Source organism: Frankliniella occidentalis, unplaced genomic scaffold (genome assembly GCF_000697945.3).
Source record: "Frankliniella occidentalis isolate FOCC.00 unplaced genomic scaffold, Focc_3.1 Scaffold41, whole genome shotgun sequence".
In the NCBI taxonomy this organism is placed as follows: Eukaryota; Metazoa; Arthropoda; class Insecta; order Thysanoptera; family Thripidae; genus Frankliniella; species Frankliniella occidentalis.
The window spans coordinates 527,497-531,381 of record NW_026267171.1 but is presented as its reverse complement, the minus strand read 5'-3'; the positions used below and the strand labels follow the sequence as shown (position 1 = coordinate 531,381).

At 62.8% G+C, this 3,885-nt stretch overlaps 1 protein-coding gene across 2 annotated transcripts in view; it reads right to left on the bottom strand.

The window, feature by feature from the left end:
* LOC113203271 (DNA cross-link repair 1A protein-like) overlaps nt 1-3,885 on the bottom strand; it is a 62,599-nt gene that overhangs the window by 10,408 nt on the left and 48,306 nt on the right. The gene's annotated exons all lie outside the window — the stretch shown is intronic.

Sequence of the window (3,885 nt, the reverse complement as noted above, 5' to 3'; positions counted from 1 at the left end):
GTCGTCCGGCTGCCTATGCTCCGGGCGCGCGAGGGCGCCTGGGCGGTAGGCAACCCAAGGCTTCCAGCGCACGGCTGTCGTCCGGCTGCCTATGCCCCAGGCGCTACCCGCCTGATAGTGTCGAGGCATGCGAGAAGCAGTGGGGGGTCAGGTGACAGAACCACCTGCAGGCAAAGGGTCGCGTCAGCGCTCGGGTAAGGGCCGGGTCAGGTCAGGTCAGGGTAAAAGAAGCGGTCGGGGGAGTGGGCGGAGGGGGTGAAAGGGGTAAGGGGGAGGAGGGGCAGGTGCAACGCCGTCCAGGATCAAACAGAAGAAAAGCGACGTTGCGGAGGACCGATTGATACCTGGAAACTCTATTCTGCAACAGAACGTTCAAGTATTAGCCATCATAGACATAGAACACAGGGCCTTTGCAGTCTATAAGGCAGCAGACATTTAGCCGCTACCTACGCGAGTGTCTATACCGAATGAGGTCGTCTGCTGCCTGGCTGGCTGCTGACTGTACCCCTCACCCCCCTCCCCACCCTCGGCCACCCGAGTGGGAGCGAACGGGGACAGACTCCTCTCGATGGCAGTCGGAGAAGAGCTTCGGAATCCATTCCCCGTGTGGTACCTTCTGGCCCTTGAGCCTTATCTCGTAACGGCTGTAGAGCGAGGGAGGAGAGAACCTTACCTCCTTCGCTCCTTCCGCCCCGCCGCGGCCCGCCCCGCCGCACCTCGCCGCCCGAGCTCCACCGCCCCATCGCCCGGCTCCGGGGGCGATTTGTATTCAAAGCGCCGTCCCAACATGTCCGCCGCGCCGCGCCACGCCGCGCCCCGCCCCAGCACCTACCGGCTCGCGCCCTTTCAGCGCTCTCCTGGACATAATGTCGGGCCGAGTGTCTCCTCCCCCACCAGACTGCACGCCAGGGGCGGGGCGCGGCGGCGTGCAGGGGCCAGATACACGAGTGATCCCACTGATAAGGGTCGTACTCGTGCCGGCGCAGCCCTTACCTGCTGCGAGTGGGAGAGTGAGTGGACCTCCCCCCTCCCTCTCCCCCGTCTCCTCACGGCTCCTTTTGATCCACCCCCTAACCCCTCACGTCCTCCCCCACCACCCCCTCCCTCTCTGTCCCCGCGTAACTAAAGGCTAACTACAAGCTCACAACATGAGCGCCACGGTGCCCGTGCCGGGGGTGCCGGGCCGGGCGGACGGGGCGGGCTCTGAATACAAAGTGACCCCCGGCTCGCGCCGAGCTGCGCCGCGCCGCCGCCTAACATCTTTTACAGCTTCCAGTTTGTTTCTATTCCTCGCTGCGACTCGCCGTCGCCGCCGTTTGCAGCTCCTGCTCCTGCTGCTGCGCTCCCGCCGAAAGTAACGAGGCGGCCAGAGGCAGGCAGGGGGCGCAAAGCCGACAGCGGACCCGATCAGACCGGCCCCGGTCCGGTCGATGAGGAAAGCGGCCAGGCAGCCAGAGAAGAACGCGCCGGCAAAAGGAACCCGGCGAAGAGAGAGACGGGGCGCAGCAACGGAGCAGCACCCGAACCTAAACGTCGAAACGTGGACCCGACTACACCCCCGCTTCGTTTCTCGCAGACGTACCCGATAGACGTGAACGTTCCCTGCCTGCCGTTGCTAAGAAAAACTGGTGACTAATAAAACTACGGCTGAAAATCCAACAGTAACAGTGGGACATTCGCTCGGTTATTGCAACAGCAGGAGAGGCGTGTGCTATGTTAGTGACAGTTGTTCATTTTGTCCTACAAAATTGGGGCTGTACTGTTGTATGCTCAGGTAGATACTTTCAGAAATCTCCATTTGCAAAAATTGTTTGACCCGACGATAAATAAATAAACAATAGTTCCCGGTGGTCAATCCTCCCCGCACCTCGACAGAGTGGAGTAGTGAGAGGTAGAAGACAAGGGACCTCCGAGGGACCTGTCACAGGGGGTTGGAAACACCTTGCGCCAGGTCGCGCCACTCCGCCGCAGACGCATTGCAAAGGAGCGCAAAGGGGAGTCGAGTAGTCAACTTCACCGCCTTCTTCCTGTTCAGACCGCGAACAAAAGGCGCGCGAAATAAGAAAGTTGTGCGAGCGAAGGCGGCGGCGGTGGAGCGGGGCCGCCGCCGCCCGCGTGTATGGCAGTGAAGTGATGCTGCCTCCTCCCTCCCCCTTGGCCCGCCTCACGCCGCACACAACTCGCGGCCAACTCGGCGACGACAACGCCATTCATTCCGATGGAAATGAACTGTGATGGGATGTAGGATGCCGAGTCGGGTCGGGCCGGGGCGGCCGGGGCCGGGCACGCAGACGGACCCTGCCAGCGCGAGCTGGGGCGGTATGGTGCGGCCCGCGATCCCCCCACCATATACACTACCGCCCGCGCTCAAGCAGGGGGCAGCGCGTGGCGTGGCGTGGCGTGGCGTGGCGTGGCGTGGCGTGGCGTGGCGTGGCGTGGCGTGGCGTGGCGTGGCGTGGCGTGGCGTGGCGCGGCGCGCGGCGAAATGTAATTATCGCCGCATAGAACTTTGCCGCGCGCGCGCGCGCCGAAACTACCTATGACGGCGAGGGAAATAATTGGCAGCCAGTCCATCCAAGTTCACAACGACGACGACGAGCTCTTCGTGCCGCTCCCATTTTGAATCGGACGCGTCGGTGCGCGACGCGGCGTGGCGTGGCAGGACGAGACCGCCACGCCAACCCGACGACCGGCCCGCGCGGGGCCGCGCCGACTTACTTTGTAGAACTGTCTTACATTGTCCTTACTGTGCTCACACGGGCAAAGAGAACACTGCTGGAAATCCCAAGTGTACAAATGTCGCTCACCCGCAGGTGAGAGAAAATATTCACATACATGCAGCTGTGCTACTAAATATTCAAACACCTGTGTAGATGAGTGAATAGAGATTCGTACACTTAAAGAGTTAGCGAGAGTGTGAGTGGTCATCCGCGTCAGCAGGTGCGCAATAACACCCGCAGGTGTGTGAAATTCGAGGTGAAATTGTACACTTGGATTCTTAGAGTGTGAGGGGGTGGCTGAGAGTCCATCAGCGTCGTCGACGAGGTGCTCGTCCGTAAGTGACATGATGATGTGGGCCACCTCACCTGCTCCGAGTCCCGAGACCAATCACACCCAGCCAGCATGATGGTGGGGCTCAGCTGGGGCCTCGGCCGGGGCGCAGGCGACGCGTCGGCGGCGCGGGCGGGGCGGGCGCCATAACTCACCTTCCACAACGATGAAATATCAAGCTGTTGTCACCCGCCCGCTTCGGTTTCATCGCTCCACTGAGAGAGCGCCGCCCTGCCGCGGGCCGGGCGGGGCGGGGTACTGCCGAGGGGGTTATAGGCCAGCGGGCTGGGGCGTTCCTGGAAAGGTCACGGCCAAGAGTCTCCAGTGCGTGGCGGGGCGCAGCGGGGCGGGGCAGGACGGCGTGGTTTTCGGCGTGAGTTTGCGGCCCCCAAGGCTTGCTCGCCCCGTGCGGCGGTAGGCCACCCTTAAGAAGGACCAGGCCACCGCCACCTCCTGGACCGGCTCAAACAAACCGCACGCTGCCGGGTCAAGTTCGGGTCACGGAGCCGCCCCTTTGCCGGCGGCGCCGAGCTAATGCCCTGCCCCGCCCCGCCTCCCCAGGAGTGCGATCGGCCGATCGGCCCGAACCGCGGCCGCCTCTGATACACGACGCCCCATTCCCTCGGGAGAAAGGAGAGAGAGAGAGGGAGAGATAAAGAGAAAGGCGAGAGTGAGGGGCGGGCGAGCAAGAGAAGCGCTCTCGCTGCTGGCTGCCTCATGCCGCTGCGAAAAATTCAAACGCCGTCATGACACATCTCTGACTGTTGTACCCTGCGGGCATACAGGCGTCGCAACGCTGCGGTCTCTCTCAGCTTCTGCTTCTCCCCCCCCCCC